At 46.0% G+C, this 22,802-nt stretch overlaps 1 protein-coding gene across 4 annotated transcripts in view; it reads left to right on the top strand.

Annotated features, from left to right (window-relative positions):
- Positions 1 to 21,530, top strand: part of LOC147359043 (uncharacterized) — a 48,295-nt gene extending 26,765 nt beyond the window's left edge. For 3 of the 4 annotated variants that reach the window (XR_015140158.1, XR_015140153.1, XR_015140162.1), the window contains one exon: positions 1,663 to 1,764. The gene's annotated coding sequence lies outside the window, so the exon portion shown is untranslated. Of the gene's footprint in view, positions 1 to 1,662; positions 1,765 to 21,345 lie in introns of those variants that run through there. The other variant, XR_015140161.1, reaches the window with a different exon arrangement.
- The last annotated feature ends 1,272 nt before the right edge of the window (positions 21,531 to 22,802 follow it).

Here is a 22,802-nt window from a genome sequence, read left to right as displayed (position 1 = left end):
ACCACAACACTTTACACCTACTGGGCTTCCCAGGTGGCGCTAGTGATAAAGAACCCAGCTGCCAATGCAGGAGATGTACTTGACATGGGTTCAATCCCTGGGTCAGGAAGATCCCCTGGAAGATGAAGTGGCAACCCATTCAGTATTCTTGCCTGGACCCCATGGACAGAGGAGCCTGGCGGGCTACGGTCCATGGGGCTGCAAAGAGTTGGACACGACTGAAGCAACTTAGCATTCAAGCATGCCTGTTAGAATAGCCCAAATTCAAAACAGTGACAACACCAAGCACTGATGAGAATATGGCACAATAGAAACTCTCATTCATTACTAACGGGAATGCAAAATGATACCATCACTTTGGAAGACAAGTTTGGCAGTTTCTTAGAAAACCAAACATTCTAAGCATACAGATTACCATATAATCCAACAATCATGTTCCTTGGTATTTACCTTTTAGCCCAAAGAGTTGAAAATTTATGTCCACACAAAAATCTGCACATGGATGGTCACAGCAACTTCATTCATAATTGTCAAAACTTGGAAGCAACCAAAATGTCATTCAGTAAAGGGCATGGTGTGAAAATAAAACTAATCAAATGAGAAAAGCAAAGACTTTTCATGAACTTGCTATATAGCAAGGCAGTTGGCCACTCACAACTGACAGGGACTCAAAGGCAGCAGAAGAGTAGGAAAGTTCATGGGCAGAAAAAAGAGGAGGCTTCAGGTACGCCTTATTGGAGGCTGTTGGCATGAGGGAGCTCCTGAGGACAAACTAGAAGTGGGGCATCCCGGGTGACAGGTTAGAGGACGTATTTGGCCCTAAGTTGGAAGCTGTCAGTTATAAACCAAGTGCTGGCCACCAGAGGCGGATTATTATAGAAGCTTTGAAGGAAATGGCAACCCACTCCACTATTCTTGCCTGGAGAATCCCATGGACTGAGGAGCCTGGTGGGCTACAGTCCATGGGGTGGAAAAGAGTTGGACACGACTGAGTGGCTTCACTTTCACTTTCACTTTTGTTTAGCTACATGGATTATCACCAGAGATAGCAGTCTGGCTTCCTTGAGTCTGGCTTATACCAGGCTGACTTCCTGAGTTGCTTACTGGAGATTAGTAGAGGTTCGCTTCCTGGGCAGTTTACTGTAGGTTGCAGGTCAAAGTTCTGTTTTAGTGTGGGGTCTGACCATTGTCCATTTGTATATTCAGTCTCTCAACAGATAAGTTAACATGTGGTGCATCAGACATTAGAATATTATTTGGCACTAGAAAGAAATGAGCTATCAAGCCATCAAAAGACAAAGAGGAAACTTAAATGCATATTGCCAAGTGAAAGAAGCTAATCTGAGAAGGCTGTATTCTGTATGATCTGTCTGTATAACATTCCAGAAAAGGCAAATCTAGGGAGACAGTAAAAATAGTGGTGGTTGCCAGGGGTTGAGGGGGTGTTAATTCGTTACACAAAGAGGCCTGCAGACTGAGGTGTCTCTAATGAAGAAGAAAGCCTATGAAAACCAACCAAAATCTAAGCCTGTCAATGCTTCAAGGTTAGGAAATGAAAAGCTGAGGACAAGCAATCACAGTTTGTGATCAACAGTCCAATGGACTCTAAGCTACAGCTTATCAAGTAATTCTCTTTCTTTGCTTCACGTCTCTTCTGTGTAGGTACTTCCCCAGCTCCTGCCCGAGGTGGGACCGTCACCACTTCCCATTTGATTCTGCCCCACTTGAACTGATGTTTGCTCTAATAAATTCAAAAAATTTTAATATGCCTCAGTTTATGATTCAACAAGGGCAGGGGAGGGATGAATAGGCAGAAGACAGAGGACTTTTTAGGGCAGTGAAACTGTACGGTATGATATTATAATGTTAGATATGTGTCGTTATAATTTGTTAAAGCAGAATGCACAACGCCAAGAGAAAACCCTAATGTAAACTGTAGACTTTGGGGAATTACGATGTGCGGGTTCATGGATTTCAACAAATGAATTGCTCTTGTGCAAGATGTTGATCGGTGGAGAATAGTGTGCATGTGGGTGGAGAGACAGGTATATGGGAACTTATATTTTCTGCTCAGTCTTCTGAGAACCTATGATTACTCTAAAAAATGAAGTCCACTTTAAAGGAAAAAAGAATGTTGTAGAACTACACAGTGGTAATGTTTGTACAGCCTTGTGAAATATACTAAATGTACTGAATTGTATACTTCAACAAGGTTAATTTTACATTATATGAATTCTGCCTCGATGTTAAAAAATAGAAAGGTGGGGTGGTCACATTCAAAACCAAAACAAAACCTGTAGTGAGTATCCTACATCTTTTTAAACTGGTTCATTGCTGGGACTCGGCCATGTCCAGGCCTGCCTAGAAGCTGTGAGCTGGCTGCCTGAGGGACAGAGGTCCACTTGAGAAAGGACCTGCTCTGACAGGAAGGGAAAACGCAAGCTTGGTCCAGTAAGGCAGAGGGCAGGGTGATTGGAGAATTAGATGTTTCTGGTCCTCATCTTTCCCTGGTGTAACTGTATGTCCCCTGTCTTCTAGGCCGACTGGGCTGCCCTTTCGTGCACCATCAGGCCCCAGCTCTGCCTCGAGAGTAGGATCTCCAGCAGGCGCTCAGAGAGTGCTGACAGTTCCCAGGGGTAGTGTTGTTCACACATCCTGCTGGGGCCTCTCACCACTGGTACCAAAATTCTGCTCTTGTTTGTCCTCTGCTGCCTCTGACCCATCTGCTACCTCTCCATGCCAGCCCAGCTTCTTCCCAACATAGGTCCATTATTCTGGCTGAAGGCTTTGTAATGATGGAATTGTTATCGAAAGGGTGACCTCTTCCAGGGCCTGGGAGTGGGCTCTTGTCCAACATTCAGAAATAAATTGTCCAGGGAGACACACTCTCTACAAAGTGAGAGGCTTTATTGGGAAGGGGCGTCTGAGCAGAGAGCAGCAGCGTGAGGGAACCCAGGAGCACTGCTCTACCGCGTGGCTCACAGCCTCGGGTTTTAAGGTAATGGGGTGAGCTTTCTGGATTGTCTCTGGCCAATCATCTTGCTCGTGCCCATGTTTGATCTGACTCGGGTCCTTCTTGGTGGTGCCTGCATCTCTTAGCCAAGATGGATTCCAGCACAAGGATTTCTGGGACGTTGACAGGACTTATTATGGGCTGGTGTCTCCTCCTTCCTTTGGGTCCCTCCTGGATTCTTCCAGTCGGAGGTAGCTGGTCATTTCCATGTTCTTTATATGAATCTCCTGTTGTGAGATCACTCGTGCCAGTGGTTATTATCCTGCCTGGCCAGGGTGGGTGGTTTCAGTCAATGGTTCCCTAACAGAATTACATCAGTTTCCCTAAAGCCCTGGGTCAAATCCACCCAGGCCAGTCTCCTGGCAGAGACCAGGCTCCAGCACTGGCCACCACTGTGCCCCTGGAGCCTGTCCCTCAGAACAGAGGTCTATTTCCAGTGTTCTCTCTCCTTGAAGTCTAGAACCATCTTCACTCCTCCCCCTTCTCTTTTCTTTTGGACTGGCCTAGAGGAAACCAAAAGTCAGACATCATGAAAGCCAGGATAAGCTAATAGTAAAAACACGACAGTATGTCAGAGAAGGAAACATTACACAAACTCCAAAAAGAACTCAGCCTCACAAGCAATCAGAGAAATACTCGTTTAGTATTTAGCACATACCTACCAGACTGACGAAAATGAGAAAGGCCAGCAATACCAGCTGTTAGCAAGGATGCGGGGCAACGTGTCTCCGCCACCCGCTGGTGGTGAGAGTCAAATGCAGTTAATGGGGAACAGTGTTGCTGGCCTCAAGAGCCCTCCAATCGCTTCACTTCACGAAGGCAGAGCGGATCCTCTTTGCATCAACAGGAACATTCTGGACCAAGGTCTGGCCTCATCTTATTGTAACCTCTTTGCCAAAGCAAAGCCTCCTTAGGATGGCTCTGCCCCCATCTCCTTGGGCAACTGGCACAAGAGGCAAGCCTGGGGTTCTTCTGCCTCTGGTTCTCCTTGAGGCTCCCAGTGAGGCAGGCCGGGGCCTGGGATCCCTTGCTGCAGTGCTTGCAGCTTGACCAACATCTTCTCGAGCAACAGAATACCAAGAAATTATGAGGGACTAAAAATAACTGCAGACGTGCGCAGTTGGGGCAAATTATGAACATGCTAAGTCAACTCAGCTATGTCCGACTCTCTGCCACCCTGTGGACTGTAGCCCACCAGGCTCCTCTGTCCATGGCATTCTCTAGGCAAGAATACTGGAGTGGGTTGCCATGCCCTCCTCCAGAGGATCTTCCCAATCCAGGGATCAAACCTGCATCTCTTATGTCTCCTGCATTGGCAGGTGGCTTCTTTACCACTCATGCCACCTGGGAAGCCCAAGTTATGAACATTAGGAAACTAAAAGACCAAAGCCCAGTTGCCACATCTGAGGTGCTGCCAGCAAGAGCAGGGTATTACAAATGATCTTGCACAGAGCACCACCAGGGGTAGCAGACCATCTAAGCCACTCTCCGGGCTGACCCACCAATCCAGCCCTGCTCTCATCCCATTTAAGGAATCAGCTCCTCCCCTCCCCCTCGCCCCAGGGACTGACCACAGGCATCTGATAGGGGTTCTTACTCCCTCTCGCTGGAGCACAAGTTCCAGCAAAGCCTTGCCTGAATTTCTCTCCTGGCTTCTTATCAGTTTGTATGGATTACATTGTCCAAGGGCCAGGGCTGCCACCCTGGGTCAATGTCACCAAGGTGGCTAAAGGGATCTCAAGCTCCTTCTGCAGAGCAGCCTCCAGCAGCCTGGAGCTAGCCCTGGGCCTTGCTTTAGGGCTGGCATACTTCATGCTGGGGTCAGTGGCACCTTTGGCCCTGGGCACAGCAGGGTCACCAATGAAAATGGAGAGACATAGCGATGCGCCCACATCAAAGGAGCTTCACTGTCAGTATGTGAGACAGGCGGCACTTGTGCTTGGACACCGTGCCCGCGATGGCGGTCAGTGGTCCTGGGGCGCGTGCCTGCAGGGACGGAGCAGGAGTGTGGACATGCCGCATCTCGGGTTGATAAGGGCACACTCCTCAGTGCTCCAGGAAGCTGGAGTAAAGGCCCTTTCACTGAGGCAAATAAAGACAAGAACCAGACGGTGATGACGATCATGACGGTGACATGTTGATGCTCCAATTTTATATCCTGCTTGCATAACCTGAGAACCAGCCACAAAATGCCAATAAATCAGGTGGCCCTCCAGAGCCAATTCTGTGTTTCTCAAAGGGAGGCCTTCAAATTGGCATCAGCATCAAGGGCAAAGTTCTTTAGACCTGGATGCTCAGATCCTACCCTAGGCCTATTGAATAAGAACCGCTGAGTGGGAGCTGAGGAACCTACATTTTAAGGCATTCCCAGGGTGATTCATGTTTCCCGTCCATCAGGGGAGGCAGGAGCTTCTTTGCAAATATGGCCGTGCCTCTGATGACCCTAGGGCTCAGGGTCTGAGCTCTACTTCCTCCTCCTCTCAGCTCAGTCTTTTCACCAATGACTGGGGAGCCCTGCACATTGAAAGGGTTCAAGAGTTGTTTTCCAGGCTCGTTCCATTCTGAAAACACAAACTCTTAATTCCTTTTAAGAACCTTTGCTTTGTAGAATGTCTTGAACAGGTGATGTTTATATTCCTAATGGGTTGTCAACATTATTTTTTGCTTTCATGGTGATTTTGTGAAACATAAGATTTGGGATGCGTCTTAACACAGTTTCAGGCTGTTATAGCCTAAAAGCCATTTGGGATTTCCCCTTAATGTACATATCACACAAAGGAGAAAGGGGCAGGGGGCTATGTGCAGAGTTCCAGGCCCTTCCACCCCTTGCCTTCCCCTCGTGTGCAGCTCTCACGGGGTGGGCTCTAGGTCAACTTGCCTTTTAGGGCTCACCAGGTTACCTGAATTTTTTTCTGTGGGTACTGTCTGTATCTTCTTCTTTTCTCATGTTTTTCTCTTCCAGAAAAACTCTTCTCTTGAGTTTTTAAAAGTAATAATGCAAAAGAGAGACCAAAAACAGGATTTTACACATTGGCTTGAGTTTCTTGTTACCCACAGTTTGGGATGTTACTTAGTTACCAGAAGAGTCTGGCTTGGGCTCCAAGAAAATTAGTTTGACACTAAAATCTTAAAAGTGCCAGATGTGCTCAATGTTTAGACAGGCTTGGCAGATGAAAAGTTCCAGAACTGGAAAGTGGTACAAACATGAAACCCACTCAGAATCCACAGGCCTCTGCACTTCTGTGCTTTCCCCTCTCTCTTTTTCTCTTCTCCAGGACATTTAATTGCCTATGGGTGGACAACAAATCTGTGTTCTTGCAAACGTGTCTCCTCCTGTCATGAATGATTTATCCTGTCTTTTCCCAGTGGCTGGTCTACATTTCTATGAAAATAAAAATAAAATGGCCCCTGCTCTAGAAAAGGAGGAAGAGGGAATCTCAACTGAGTCCCCTATTTGTTTTATTTATAGAAAATCACAGACGAGACAGCATCGCAATTTATAACTGTGTTTGGTGTATCTCCCTGCTGAACCCATGTTACACCACAGAGGGAAGTCTGATCTAGTCCATCTGGGGTGGGGCCCCTGAGAACTTGCATTTTTTAACAAGTTCCTAGATGGTGCTGCTGCTGCCTATCTAAGTAAGGACCTCCAATTTGAGAGCTGGTCAGAGCAATGATTTTCTCAACCTTGACTGCACATTTGAAGCACCTTGGGAGCTTTACTAAGCTGAATGCCTGGACCCACCTCAGAAGAGCAGGGGGTTATGAGAGCCACATCAGCACTTTCAATCACTCTGCGTGCTCAGTCACTTCAGTCGGGGCTGACACTTTGCAACCTCATGGACTGTAGCCCGCCAGGCTCCTCTGTCCGTAGAATTCTCCAGGCAAGAATACTGGAGTGGGTGGCCAAGCCTTCCTCCAAAGAATCTTCCTGACCCAGGGGTCGAACCCGTGTCACCTGTCTCTACTATATCGCAGGCAGGTTCTTTACCCACTGAGCCACCTAGAAAGTCCTTCTGTCGCTCCAGGGCTGTGTTTCCTCAGTCTTGGTTGTACATCGATTACCTGGGGAATTTTTAAAACCCTGTTCCTAGGCTTCTGCCAACTTCAGACCTATTCCCAGGCATCAGTGGGATGCAAAGCTTTTCAAAGCTCCCCAGGTAAGTCACACATGCAGCCTGCAGGGTGAAGAGCCGCCAGAACACAGGCCTGTTAGCACGGAGCAGTGGCCATGGCTCTGGGAAGACGGCGGGCCCTTCAGTAAACCCTGGTTTACTGGTCACTTCAAGAGCAGTTGTTACTTCAAGTTGTTACTTCAAGAGCAGTTGTTACTGGTCACTTCAAGAGCAGTTGTTTGTTTTTGTTTTTTCCTTCCTGTCCTTTCTCCTACTAAGTGGATTTTGAAACAGAGGCTCTAAATCCGCTGTGTTAATGCTGGAGGGGTTTTATTCAACGTCTTAAGTCACGGAAACAAAAAGGATCACCACAGTCTTTCAAGGTCAGTGAGTCCACCACTTTGAACAAGTGGGCTTGACCTTGCTATTACCTTCTTTTGAAGGTGGGAGCAGAGGTTGCCGTTTACAGGGGTAGATCGTATAGCTTCACTGGGAAGGTGACATTGGGAGGGACACCAGGCGAGAGGTGAGGGAGCCTGCTGGTGGTTTGAACTGGCCACACACCAGCCTGTGACTGCAGGCTGTAGAGACGAAGACATCCGACACCGGAAGAAATGGAAGCAGGAAGGGCGGTCTGGGGAAGCCTGTCCAGTGCTCAGAACAGCTGGAGGGTGGGGGCCCAGGTGCCTCAGGACAAGATGGGGACTCAGGGAGGCTTGGAAAACACCATTTGACTCAAACCTGGTGCTGAATGTGACTTTAAAATACGTATGTATGTATGTATGTATTTATTTGGCCACATTGGGTCTCAGTTGCAGCATGCAGGGTCTCTGCTGGGGTGTAAGAACTCTTGGTTGCAGCATGTGAGATCTGATTACCTGACCTGGGATTGAACCTGGGCCCCCCGCATTGGGAGCGCAAAGTCTTAACCATTGGACCACGAGGGAAGTCTCTAAATGTGATTTTTTTTTTTTTTTTTTGATGAGGGACCCAAAGAGCACACTTTCCTTTCAAAGAAGTTGGTTTAGACTAAGTCACTTTTTGGAATTCTTAACCACACACAGACCTTTAAACCTGAAGAGATGCTTCATGATCACCCAGTGTCAGTTCAGTTCAGTTCAGCCGCTCAGTCGTGTCCGACTCTTTGCGACCCCATGAATTGCAGCATGCCAGGCCTCCCTGTCCATCACCAACTCCCAGAGTTCACCCAAACTCATGTCCATCAATACGGTGATGCCATCCAGCCACCTCATCCTCTGTCATCCCCTTCTCCTCCTGCCCTCAATCCCTCCCAGCATCAGAGTCTTTTCCAATGAGTCAACTCTTCGCATGAGGTGGCCAAAGTATTGGAGTTTCAGTTTTAGCATCAGTCCTTCCAATGAACACCCAGAACTGATCTCCTTTAGAATGGACTGGTTGGATCTTGCAGTTCAAGGAACTCTCAAGAGTCTTCTCCAACACCACAGTTCAAAAGTATCAGTTCTTCAGCGCTCAGATCACACAGTGTAGTTCTCTCCAAGGTAGGTTTTACAGAGCTTTGGGCATTTCCAAAGGTCCTTTGAGGGGCCTTCTAGGAAATAAGTGGGCTTCCCTGGTGCTTAGATGGTAAAGAATCCACCTGTCAATGCAGTAGATGTGAGTTTCACCTCTGGGTTGGAAAGATCCCCTGGAGAAGGAAACGGCAACCCACTCCAGTGTTCTTGCCTGGGACAATCCCATTGACAGAGGATCCTGGCAGGCTATAGTCTATGGGGGTCACAGAAGAGTCAGGCATGACTTAGTGACTAAAACCACAACAGGAGACAAGACAAGAGGCGAGAACCACGGTGGAGCCAAGCTGTGGCCTGTGGTGACCCTTCGGTTCAGTTCAGTCACTCAGTCATGTCCAGGTCTTTGCGACCCCACAGATTGCCGCATCCCAGGCCTCCCTGTCCATCCCCAACTCCCGGAGTCCCTACCCCCTACCTGTAGACATCAGGCCTAGTCAGTAAGGCACTTGCTGTGCAGCTTCAAGACAATAAAAGACAATGCAGGGTGCCTGCTCACTCCCGCCAGTCTCGCTCTTAAGCAGCTGCCCTGGGTGAACTCATTTAGTCCTCCCCAACCCGGTGAAGAAGCTCTGTCCCCCTCCTACTGGTGAGGAAACAAGCCCAGGGAGGCCAGGGCCGTTGTCCAGGGTCCCTGCTGTCTAGAGGCCGAGCTGAGACTCACACTCATGGTGTGCAGGGCCCGGGCTCCAGCCCTGGGTAGTCCACCTTCCCGGAGGCCGAGCCTGGCTCCCCCTCTGGCTCGCCTCCTGAGCTAGCTTGGCCATACGACAGAGGTTCAAGGCTTCTCTATCTATGATTCAACCCGAGTTCCTCCCGTTCCATGCCAGAGTGGCAAGACCCTGCCTCTTCATCTCCAAGTGGGCCCCTCTGTCATTGGGGCTACAAACGAGTGGAGGGTCTGTGTCTGCTTCCCCTGGCAGGGTGGGCTGTGGGAGCCCCCAGGCACCCCCATGCAGCCCCAGGTCCCTCAGGGCCCTTCTCTGCTCCCCGCCAGGCAGCCTGCCTCTCAGGCCTCCTCCTGGCTCAGCATGCAGAGCCAGGGATGGGCTCTCCACGGAGGGCCAAGCGAGTCTCAGGGCTGACAGAGGCGGGCAAAGGCTGCCCTCTCTGCCACTCAGCTGTTGTCCTGTACTTTTCCTGAGAAGGTCCTTTCCTCCCTCCTTATGCAAACACAGGGCCCCTGTGGGTGTCACCTCTCTCCCTACCTTCTCTCCAGAAGAGGACCCTCCTTCACCTCCTTCAAGGGCTTACTCCGGGGCTTGCCATGCCACTCTATTTACAGCAATAAATGAGGAGCGCAAGGTACGGGTCATGGGTTCTGGTAACTTGCCCTGAGATTGATTCAGACCTCTGAGGCTCTTCCCTGAGCTTTGCAGGTCGAGGTCGAGAGGATATGGAACCCACTCCGGACCCTCTATCAGATCAGCCTCCTATTAGAGCCGTTTGGAGGAGAGGGGAAGATAACTTTGCCAAGCGGAGGACTAGTTAACCAGTTTCTGGGGAAAACCATGCATCTTTTGGATCAAAGGCTATTGCTCCTTTGAGCCGACCCCACACCTTGTGGGGTAGCCTTTGTCCTCTCAGCGTGGCTGGGGGCTTTGCTCAGGGGTCTGCCTTCCCTGCCCGACCTGAGCCTGCAGGCCTTGCAGGTCAAGCCTCTTTCACTGCAAATGGCCCTTCAATCCAGGAGGAAGGGTGCTGGATTCTGTGCTTCAAACATGTAAAACTCGACTCCTGGGCTCCTCACACTCACGTAAGTTTGTTGGATCCATGCAACTTTCAGTTTCAAAGAAGGAACGCAAGCTTGGGGGGAAAGTGTCTGAGACCAGATATTGAAGGTCTTTGCTCCTCATTTTATATTTCAGAAAACCCATTGCAAGGAGATGAGACATCTCTGACATGGTTATTGAGCTCACCTTACATGAAAGAAAAATAAGCCTCGCATTTTCCAGGAAAGAGTTTAGGCAGAGAAAGATGTGACTGAGAATCCTTCTAGAATAATGAGGAAAGTGCTGATCACAGACCTATTTTCTTGTCCTCCTCAAGGGCCTCACTATGATACCTTCTCTCCTTTCTTTCAGGGTAGCTTAGATAGGACGTGTGGCACTGGGACGGTTTCACGTCATTATTTCAAGCCTACATGTAAAGCCAGATCCTGGCAGTTCCAACCCTTCTCCCTCCTGGGCTGTTCGGAGGCCTGTACCTATATTCCACAAGGCAAAATCCGATTCTCTGGAATGCAGCCGTTGTTCCTTTTTAGGCTTTGGGACAGTTTGTTTAAGATAAGGAGAGGACTAACAGGCTGGATTTAGAGTCAGTGAAGGAAAGACTGAGCGGTTGCAGGCTATACCTATACGGGCACAATGACCTCATCCCTGGGGAGGGTGCCAGGGCCAGGGAGGGACGCTCCTCCCACATGGCCCCTGGTCACTGCCATTTACAAGAGAAACTGTCCTTATTTTCTCTCTTCCTCTAGTGATGTCCCTAGATGGCTACTTCTTACCCCTGGAGCTGTGGGGCTTCCCTAGTGGCTCAGACAGTAAAGAATCTGCTTGCAATGAAGAAGACCCAGGTTCCATCCCTGGGTGAGGAAGATTCCCTGGAGAAGGGGAAGGGTACCCTCTCCAATATTCTTGCCTAGAGAATCCCATAGACAGAGGAGCCCAATGGGCTATAGTCCATGGGGTCACAAAGAGTCAAACATGACTCAGCGACTAACACTTTCACTTCACTTTACCTAAGGAGCTGTGGGGTTCAAGAGTGAACTGAAGTGAGAAGCAAAAAAAAAAAAAAGAAGAAAAGAAAAAGGAAGCTTAAGAGCTGAAACTACTGCAGGAAAAACATGGGGCCCAAAAGGGATGGTTAAGTCCCAGGTCTCAGGCGAGTGCCTGGAATGGGCCACCAAGTGAAGAATTCAAGAACTTCCCAAAGCAGAGTGAAAGCAGACTTATTCGGGCAGACAGGAGCTCCATAAGCAGAGTGTGAGCCATCTCAGAAGACAGAAGGCCCCAGGGTAGGATGTTGTTGGTTTTTATGGGAGGGGTAACTTCATAGGCTAATAAGGGGGAGGATAATTCCAGCTATTTGGCAGAAGGGGTGGGGGTTTCCAGAAATTGGGTCACCACCCATTTTTTGGCCCTGTATGGTCAGCCTCAGAACTCTCTTGGCACCAGTGGGTGTGTTGTTTAGCATATGCTAATGGAACAACAGACTGGTTCCAAATAGGAAAAGGAGTACGTCAAGGCTGTATATTGTCACCCTGCTTATTTAACTTATATGCAGAGTACATCATGAGAAACGCTGGCCTGGAAGAAGCACAGGCTGGAATCAAAATTCCCAGGAGAAATATCAACAACCTCAGATATGCTGATGACACCACCCTTATGGCAGAAAATGAAGAGGAACTGAAAAGCCTCTTAATGAAAGTGAAAGAGTAGAGTGAAATTCATGGGAAATTGATGGGGAAACAGTGGAAACAGTGTCAGACTTTATTTTTATGGGCTCCAAAATCACTACAGATGGTGATTGCAGCCATGAAATTAAAAGACGCTTACTCCTTGGAAGGAAAGTTATGACCAACCTAGATAGCACATTAAAAAGCAGAGACATTACTTTGCCAACAAAGGTTCGTCTAGTCAAGGCTATGATTTTTCCTGTGGTCATGTATGGATGTGAGAGTTGGACTGTGAAGAAGGCTGAGCGCCAAAGAATTGATGCTTTTGAACTGTGGTGTTGGAGAAGACTCTTGAGAGTCCCTTGGACTGCAAGGAGATCCAACCAGTCCATCCTAAAGGAGATCAGTCCTGGGTGTTCATTGGAAGGACTGATGCTAAAGCTGAAACTCCAATATTTTGGCCACCTCATTCTAAAGGTTGACTCATTTGAAAAGACCCTGATGCTAGGAGGGATTAGGGGCAGGAGGAGAAGGGGATGACAGAGAATGAGATGGCTGGATGGCATCACCAACTCGATGGACATGAGTTTGGGTAAACTCCTGGAGTTGGTGATGGACAGGGCGCAAAGAGTCAGACAGGACTGAGCGACTGAACTGAACACCCTCCCCCTAGGTGATTCCATCTAGTCTCAGAGCTTTAAGGGCCATTTGGAAGCCAGTGACACCCAAATCATCATCACCAGCCTTGACCTCTCCCAGGAACTCCACACTTAGGTACCTAGCTTCCTACAGGACATCACCACTTAGGGGCATAACGGTCTCTCCACGCTTACAACGGCCAAAACGAGACCCTTTGATGTGGACTCTTCCACCTCTCCCTCAAAAAGGCCTGCATCTCAGACTTGGCTTGAGAAGCTACCTTTGATTATTTATTCTTCTCAACTCTCCCCCCTTCCCCATCACCCCCTTTGCCACCACCGTAGTCTAATCCACAGCCTGTTCTGTCAACTGCACCTCAAGCCCTATGTCAGTCCATCTCCACTCCTATCACAGCAGTCCAGTCCCCTGTATCTATTCCTCTGGACCTGAAGCACCATCTCCCTGGTTTTTCCTTCTACCCTGGCAGGATCACGCCCTCACCTGCCTCTTCAGCCTGGCCTTGTCCATTCTCTCTCTCTTCTATTCTGCTGTTGCCATACTGACTCTGTTACAATTTCTCGTACTTGCCAAGTTCATTTTCACTTTAAATCATTTCCTCTAGACATTTTCCCCATCTGGAATGATCTTTGTTCTGACAGGGCAAACAGCCCCCACAGCTCCAAAAATGCACTTAGTATTTGAAAACAAAGGGCACATAAATGTTTACATTATTTGCCACTTTAGATAATCTACACTGTGACTATATTCTTTCATTTGGGATGATTAGGAGCTGTTGAGAGAAAAACGGAGACACTCAGAAATTCACCTTTCTTGTTAATAAGGTAATGTGATCCCAAACTGAAGAATTCTATGAGGTTATATGGTCCGTGACTCAGAGTGACTCACACTCCACCCTGAGTTTGATGCAAATCCCTTCCTGATGCCAATGGGAGATTTCCGTGGGTAATTTAATCAATTGGACCTGTTACTACGTTACCATTGCATCACTTCTTGCTAAGATTTATCCCCTCTTTCCCCCAAAAGAGTCTCAGTGCTGTCTCCTAAACTTTAAAATTGACAATGAGCAATACTTTTAAGGACAGACATTGTAAGGCTTAAACATGAAGGTCACAAAGACTGAATCTAATTCTTTTTTCTAAAATGAGACACGGAGGAAATGACACACAGAAACATTTCCCTGGATATGACAGGCTCGGCTATTCTGCTGAAAGTGCCTCAACGCACATTCCACCCTCCCAGGGGTGAAGTCAGGTGGGCTGCAAACGCCTCGGTCACCATTCAGCTACTTTGCAGTCTGACAGTGGCTTTCAAAGCTCATGTTCTTTGGGTCCTGGAGGAGATGTTTGCACTTCAGGTGGAGCTGCAGGCAGCTGGGAGCAAGTCCATCATGTTGGGTGTTTTCAGATACCTGCATGTCTGCCCTGAGAAATAGAAGTTGGTGGCAAAGCTCATTCTTCCACTCCCTGCAGGCTGTGCGGCCAGCATGCCCCCCAGCCCATGGGGGAGGCAGGGATCGAGAAAATAGAACACACTGATAGAAGGTGTGTGATCTCCTGAGTAGCCAAGACATTCAGAAAACTCCCATTCTCCCCGTATTTGAGCCATGCCCTATTTGCCACCTTATATTACCTTTGCTCGGGCTTCCCTGGTGGCTCAGAGGTAAAGAATCAGCCTACAATGCAGGAGTTGCAGGAGATGCAGGTTCAATCCCTGGATTGGGAAGATCCCCTGGAGGAAGGCATGGCAACCCACTCCAGTATTCTTGCCTGAAGAATCCCCATGGTCAGAGGAACCTGGTGGGCTACAATCCATAGGGTTGAAAAGAGCTGGACATGAAAGAAGCGGCTTAGCATGCACGCATGCACACATTCCCTTTGCTCTCCTTCGCTGACCAAGGTGTCAGAGGCAAAGTCCATGCTCCAGGGCAGTATGTTTCTGAGAATAAGCTAAAAAACTAAAACAGGGAAACAATTTAAATGTGAGCAAAACCCTGGTTCACGCTGTTGTCAGCGGAGGTTTAGGCTTGGATTCACAGTGTTGACCTGCTGCTTATTTCCGCAACCATAAAACAGGTTTATTCAGGATCAGCAGCGAATTTATTATTTACTTTGGCTACGCTGGGTTTTTGTTGCTGCACCCGGAGCTTCTCTAGCTGTGGAGAGCAGGGGCTGCACAGCAAGGCAGAGACAGCACTTTTATGGGGGAAGAGGAAGTTGGGAGGGCTGCAGTAAACCAGGAGGCCAGGGCTTTTCGCTGGCGGAACTGTTGCCATGAAAGAGGAGCCTGTGTTCCTGTTGGGCTCTGCCGTGGTCTCAGGACAGAACAGCTCCCTCTTCTGGTTTCCCAACTCTTTAATTAAGGTTTCTGTTGATCAACTTTTCACAGCAACTACTATGCGAAACCCTCAAATGTGTATTTTTACCTTTCACTCTTTTTGAAGGACAGAAGCAATATAGAAAAAAAAGATGAGTAAAAAGTGACTAATCCTCACCAGATTTTTAATCTCAGCACCTGTTTCCTGATAGCAAGCTCAAGTAGGGGAAAGGGACACAACTTGATCGCTGATGACTATGGAGAAGGAAATGGCAACCCACTCCAGCATTTTTGCCTGGAGAATTCCATGGACAGAGGAACGTGGTCACCTCTAGTCCATGGGGTCTCAGAGAGTCAGAAACGACTGAGTGACTAATACTTTCATTTTCACGTGTTTGGCACAGACTAAACACGTTCTGTTCACTCTCTTATCTAAACTCCAGTGTTCAAACTAGCGTACTCGGATAGCTATTACTATCTCCATTCAATGGATGCAAAAACAGGCACAGAAAGTGAGGTAAATCTCTCTAGATCTCAAGGCGAGTCCATGGCAGGGGTCCGCCTGATCCCCAGTTCTCTGGTCCCTGCACTCCCAACCCTGCTTCCTTCTGCAAGGTTCCTCCTCTGATTCCTCTGGATATCCATACCTGCTCCAGCATCTCCAGGACGAGAAAAATCAAAGAAAAGGGCACAACCCTGGTCAGACACTTCATTCTCTTCTGGTTGTGGTCCTCTCATTCTCCTTTGCTTCAGTGAATTAAATGATTAATTTGTAATGAGATAGATTTTAATGCACACAAACATTTTGTTCTGTCTTGGTGCTTTGGATCATTTTTGCCGTGTTGTCAGAAGGAAATGATTGTCAAATTAATCCAAGCATCAGGATCATCTGGAAAAACTTAAAAAAAATACATATCCAGGACCCCATTTCACACCTGAATCAGAATTTCCATGGCCACAACACGAGTCTCTGTTAAGAGGGGGGTGTGTGTGTGTGCTTGCACGCGTACACATTTGTTGATAACAAGATCTCCCTTCTTAGCAAATTTCAAGTATACAATACAAATAGTTAGCTATAATCATGTTAGTACATTAGAGCTCCAGAACTGATTCATCTCATAACTGACACTTGGTTCCCCTTGACTGTCTCTGCACTTCTCCCCGCCTCCAGGTCCTGCTCCTCTATTTCCATGACTTTGACATTTTTAGGTTCCACACATAAGTGAGACCATGCAGTATTTGTATTTGTGTTTCTTCATCCAGTTTATTTTACTTAGTCACAATGTTCTCTCAGTTCATCTATGTTGTTACAAGTGCTAGAATTTTCCTTTTCTTTTGGCCATATCTCACGGCTTGTAGGATCTCAGTTCCCCCACCAGAGATCAAATCTGTGCCCCCTGCAGAAGCACAGAATCTGAATGAGGGAAGTCCCAGAATTTTCCTTCTTTTTTAAGGCTGAATAATATTCCTTTGTGTGTGTGTGTGTGTGTGTGTGTGTGTGTGTGTGTATACACACACTCTACTTTCTTTATCCATTCACCATTGATGGGCATTTAGCTGTTTTCATACCTTGGCTACTGCAAGCAATGCTACATCCTGGTTTCACTTCCTTTGGATGTATACCCAGAAGTGGTGGGATGGTTGCATCCTAAAGGTAGTTCTGTTTTTAATTTTTTGAGAAACCTCCATATTGTTTTCCATAATTAACCTTTAAAGCCAAGCTTCTTCAAAGTACAGAAGTATGTAAAATATGCCACTATTTTGTTTAAAGGTGGATATATATATATATATATATATATATATATATTCCCTGGTGGCTCAGATGGCAAAGAATCTATCTGCCATGCAGGAGACTTAGGCTTGATCCCTGGGTCAAGAAGATCCCCTGGTGAAGAGAATGGCAATCTATTCCAGTATTCTTGCCTGAAGAATTCCATGGACAGAGGAGCCTGGTGGGCTACAGTCCATGGGGTTGTAAAGAGTCAGACATGACTGAGCGACTTTCACAAAATAAAAGATACCCAAGAAACTGGTAATATTGGTTCCCACGGGGAAAGTGGATAGTCAGCTGCTCTCTGGCCTGGAGCAGAGCCACCCAGCTGAGCACAGTCGAGGTCAACCAAGCCTCCAGCAGCTTTACATTGTGTGAACAATAACAAATAATTACTGCTTAAAATTAATAGAAATACATCATAAGAGTGCTGTGTATCTCACTATTATGCTACAATAATTCCCTGCTTATATATTTATTCAAGGAATCTACAGTGTAAGAGTGAGGCTCTGGAGCCAGACTGCTTGTGTTTGAATCTCAGTGCTGGTACTATCCAGCTGAATCCCTTGGGCTAGTCACCTAACCTGTCTGTGCCTGCGATTTCTCATCTGTAAAGTGGGAATTCTAATAGCTGCTGTGTTCAGTTGCTAAATCATGTGCAACTCTTTGTGACCCTGTGGACTATAATCCAAAGTGTCCTCTGTCCACGGGATTTCCCAGGCAAGAATACTGGAGCGTGTTGTCATTTCCTTCTTCATTTATAAAAGGGCCAACCTCAAAGGGCTCGATGTTTTCTAACATACATTTTAAAATACAAAACTAAACCATTAAATATCACAGTAATCCAAGTCTATGCTCCAACCAGTAACACTGAAGAAGCTGAAGTTGAACAGTTCTATGAAGACCTACAAGACCTTTTAGAACTAACACCCAAAATAGATGTTTCATTATAGGGACTGGAATGCAAAAGTAGGAAGTCAAGAAACACCTGGAGTAACAGGCAAATTTGGCCCTGGAATATGGAATGAAGCAGGGCAAAGACTGATAGAGTTTTGCCAAGAAAATGCACTGGTCATAGCAAACACCCTCTTCCAACAACACAAGAGAAGACTCTATACATGGACATCACCAGATGGTCAAAACCGAAATCAGATTGATTATATTCTTTGCAGCCAAAGATGGAGAAGCTCTATACAGTCAGCAAAAACAAGACCAGGAGCTGACTGTGGCTCAGATCATGAACTTCTTATTGCCAAATTCAGACTTAAATTGAAGAAAGTAGGGAAAACCACTTGACCATTCAGGTATGACCTAAATAAAATCCCTTATGATTATACAGTGGAAGTGAGAAATAGATTTAAGGGCCTAGATATGATAGATAGAGTGCCTGATGAACTATGGAATGAGGTTCGTGACATTGTACAGGAGACAGGGATCAAGACCATCCCCATGGAAAAGAAATGCAAAAAAGCAAAATGGCTGTCTGGGGAGGCCTTACAAATAGCTGTGAAAAGAAGAGAAGTGAAAAGCAAAGGAGAAAAGGAAAGACAGAAGCATCTGAATGCAGAGTTCCAAAGAATAGCAAGAAGAGATAAGAAAGCCTTCTTCAGTGATCAATGCAAAGAAATAGAGGAAAACAACAGAATGGGAAAGACTAGAGATCTCTTCCAGAAAATTAGAGATACCAAGGGAACATTTCATACAAAGATGGGCTCGATAAAGGACAGAAATGGTGTGGACCTAATAGAAGCAGAAGATATTAAGAAGAGATGGCAAGAATACACAGAAGAACTGTACAAAAAAGATCTTCATGACCCAGATAATCACGATGGTGCGATCACTGACTTAGAGCCAGACATCCTGGAATGTGAAGTCAAGTGGGCCTTAGAAAGCATCACTACAAACAAAGCTAGTGGAGGTGATGGAATTCCAGTTGAGCTATTCCAAATCCTGAAAGATGATGCTGTGAAAGTGCTGCATTCAGTATGCCAGCAAATTTGGAGAACTCAGTAGTGGCCACAGGACTGGAAAAGGTCAGTTTTCATTCCAATCCCAAAGAAAGGCAATGCCAAAGAATGCTCAAACTACCGCACAATTGCACTCATCTCACATGCTAGTAAAGTAATGCTCAAAATTCTCCAAGCCAGGCTTCAGCAATATGTGAACCATGAACTTCCTGATGCTCAAGCTGGTTTTAGAAAAGGCAGAGGAATCAGAGATCAAATTGCCAACATGGATTATGGAAAAAGCAAGAGAATTCCAGAAAAACATCTTTTTCTGCTTTATTGACTATGCCAAAGCCTTTGACTGTGTGGATCACAATAAACTGTGGAAAATTCTGAAAGATGGGAATACCAGACCACCTGACCTGCCTCTTGAGAAATCTGTACACAGGTCAGGAAGCAAGAGTTAGAACTGGACATGGAAAAATAGACTGGTTCCAAATAGCAAAAGGAGTACGTCAAGGCTGTACATTGTCACCCTGCTTATTTAACTTATATGCAGAGTATATCATGAGAAACGCTGGACTGGAAGAAACACAAGCTGGAATCACGATTGCCGGGAGAAATATCAATAATCTCAGATATGCAGATGACACCACCCTTATGGCAGAAAGTGAAGAGGAACTCAAAAGCCTCTTGATCAAAGTGAAAGAGGAAACTGAAAAAGTTGGCTTAAAGCTCAACATTCAGAAAATGAAGATCACGGCATCCCGTTCCATCACTTCATGGGAAATAGACGGGGAAACAGTGGAAACAGTGTCAGACTTTATTTTTCTGGTCTCCAAAATCACTGCAGATGATGACTGCAGCCATGAAATTAAAAGACACTTGCTCCTTGGAAGGAAAGTTATGACCAACCTAGATAGCATATTCCAAAGCAGAGACATTACTTTGCCAACAAAGGTTCGTCTAGTCAAGGCTATGGTTTTTCCTGTGGTCATGTATGGATGTGAGAGTTGGACTGTGAAGAAGGCTGAGCACCGAAGAATTGATGCTTTTGAACTGTGGTGTTGGAGAAGACTCTTGAGAGTCCCTTGGACTGCAAGGAGATCCAACCAGTCCATTCTGAAGGAGATCAGCCCTGGGATTTCTTTGGAAGGAATGATGCTAAAGCTGAAACTCCAATACTTTGGCCACCTTAAGTGAAGAGTTGACTCATTGGAAAAGACTCTGATGCTGGGAGGCTGGGGGCAGGAGAAGGGGACGACAGAGGATGAGATGGCTGGATGGCATCACTGACTCAATGGACGTGAGTCTGAGTGAACTCCGGGAGTTGGTGATGGACAGGGAGGCCTGGCGTGCTGTGATTCATGCGGTCGCAAAGAGTGGGACACGACTGAGCGACTGAACTGAACTGAACTGATTAATATATAAAGTGTCTTGTCCATATACCACCTAAAATCACCTTTTAAAATACCAGTTGGCATTATGCTGAATTTGGGCTACACCACTCTTACATAAAAGAAAGAAAAGGAAGGAAATGTGCTCAGTAAGGGTCCTTCTGGAGCGCTAGGAGGAAGGGGAGTTACACTCACGTGACTGATGAGTGACTCCAGGAGGAGCAGCCCCGCCCAAGGCTGGCAACAGCAGAGAGGCTCATGTTGTTTCCATAAACCTACGGAGTCCTCCCCATCTCTGCAGCACCTGCCCATTCCAGGACATTGAAAGGTAGGTTTCAAATCATTTCAAATCATTCAAAGCGCCTCTGCCAGAAGTTTAGGCTGAAAATCCCTCCTGGGATAAGAACGATTATGAGGAATCGATGTGTTTTCCTAGCCTTTAATTCTGTTTTTACTCCAAACTCCATCAAATTTTAAAAGCTTTTGGTCAACCTAAGACTTTGTTAATATAATGATGAGAGTGTTCTCAGGCTTCCAAAAAATTTTTTAAGGATAAAGTAGTAAAAGGGAAATCTAGAATCTCAGTTACAGGGGAAGAATACTTTGTAGCTTCTAAATTTAAGCACTTAAAATATCGAAGCTATCAAATGGCATACTACCACGAGCTGGATGGAATTGAACAATTTTTTCCACCTTCATAAACATGTGCATATATGTGTATATAAGAAATACATCTTTAAAACTGTTGATAATGTTTTTTGAGAAATTTTGAGCTATTTTTGAAAAATGTCCAAAGTAGAGAAAAGCAGAAACATTTGCCCTAAAGATGGACAAGAGCATCCCTGAGAACCGGTGATGGTGGAAGCGTGCCTCACACCATTGTCTTCTCATTTCCCACACCTCCAGCGAAGTCTGTGGGACGGTTTCCAAGGTAAACCAGAAACTGAAGGCCAAGGCTTGTATTTCCTAGTTCTGTTTCTGCTGTTTACCTCCTGCAGAACTTTGTGCATTATCTCATAAGAAAAATAGAAATAAAGGCTTAAATGAGCTAGTTACAAAGTGGTTTTAAATAATTAAAATAATTATGATGCAGAGATAACACTCATGTGTACCGACACATATGAAGAGTTGCAAACATAGAATCTGAATGCTAAAAGAGATTTTAGTTCTTTCTTTCTTTTAACAGATGAAGAAATGGAGGAACAGAAACGTCAAATGACCTGCCCAAGGTCACAGAATAAATTCATGCTGTTGGAGATTAGAACATAGGTCTCCTGATGCCATCTAGTACCTGGATTGTAATGTACATGGTACAGCGAAGTCAATGTCCAGTCTAAAAATGGAAAATAAATGGATATGTTTGAAGAATAATTACTTTCTATAAAAAAGTAGAGACATAATTTTTTTTCCCTTGATATGGGTAGAGGGCAAGGAAATTAGCATAGATTTTAAAGGCTAAGTGATAGTAAAAATAATAATAGACATTAAATAGTGTGTGATTTAGTAATAATAATACGGTTATAAGACACAGTAAATATTACATGGCAGGCCCTGTGCTTATTATCTCACTTTTCCCCTCATGATATCCCTGCGACATTGAAACTCTTCTTATCTCCAGTTCAGCAAAGAACAAACAGTTTTATGGAAATTTTCCAGTGAGATGGCTTACACTTGTAGGTGGTGGATGAGCTCAATTTTACAGCCTCACTTTGACAAACGCAAACAGATTGAGAGGCCTTTCCAAGAACAGAAGCCAGGGATTTAAAACCTGCTGAGGGGGCTGAAGGACCGGATTTGGAGTGTTCCTGAGAAGTTAAGTGCATTTATACACCCATTTAATCCCCTCAGCAACCAAAAGACCTGGTTACTAAGGTTTTCTTGGTTCCATTTTACAGACAGGGAAACTGAGAAAAGAGAGATCAAATAACTTGACAGAGGTGGAGACAGGATTTGACCCCAGTTCTGTTTCCTTCTGATTCCACGCTTCTGGCCAGCATACTCTGCTTCCTTCTGGGCCTCAGTTCTTTCACCTAGAAGGCAGGAGTTAAAACACCACTCATGAGATTTAAGAGAGGATTATATTGCACAATGCCAGGCAAATGAAAGAGCTACAGCGATCAGGTTGCTCTGGGAACCCTATTTTTGTGGGGATGAGATAGTAAGGAAACCTTTGTTTGGAACTGTAGAATTTAGAATTGGAGTCTTCCTAGGAATCTTGGCTAATTTTTCCCCCTAAATTCTCAATGCTAACATTCTCCATGTTTCCTTGCAGTTTCCCTTCTGCATACATTACTAAAATATGCATGAAACCCCAAGATGCAAATTCAGCTTTCTCATGAAAACCATTACCATTAAAACACTTTGTCAGATTGGTGATGATGGGGGTTAAAATCAAAATAGCAAGCTGGCTCCCAAAGGGTTGTTGTTTCTGTCGACCTTGAGATTCTGAAAGAAAATAATTGAAGCAGGGCCTGTGCAAGGTTCCCACAGAGATTTATGAACAAAACCTTAAACACCTCAGCAATGCAGCCTGTGTTTAAATCGCTCCATTGTCAGTGACCTCCAAGCAGAAAATCTGAGAGCGGGGTGATTTGAGAGCTCACAGCAGGAGAGACACCATGGCGGGAACGGGAAAAGCGTCTC

Source organism: Bos grunniens, chromosome 14, assembly GCF_055505025.1.
Source record: "Bos grunniens cultivar Pamir isolate PY7600 chromosome 14, Bosgru_T2T1.0, whole genome shotgun sequence".
Lineage (NCBI taxonomy): Eukaryota > Metazoa > Chordata > Mammalia > Artiodactyla > Bovidae > Bos > Bos grunniens.
The sequence above is the reverse complement of the archived record's forward strand: the minus strand, read 5'-3'. Positions and strand labels throughout refer to the sequence as shown.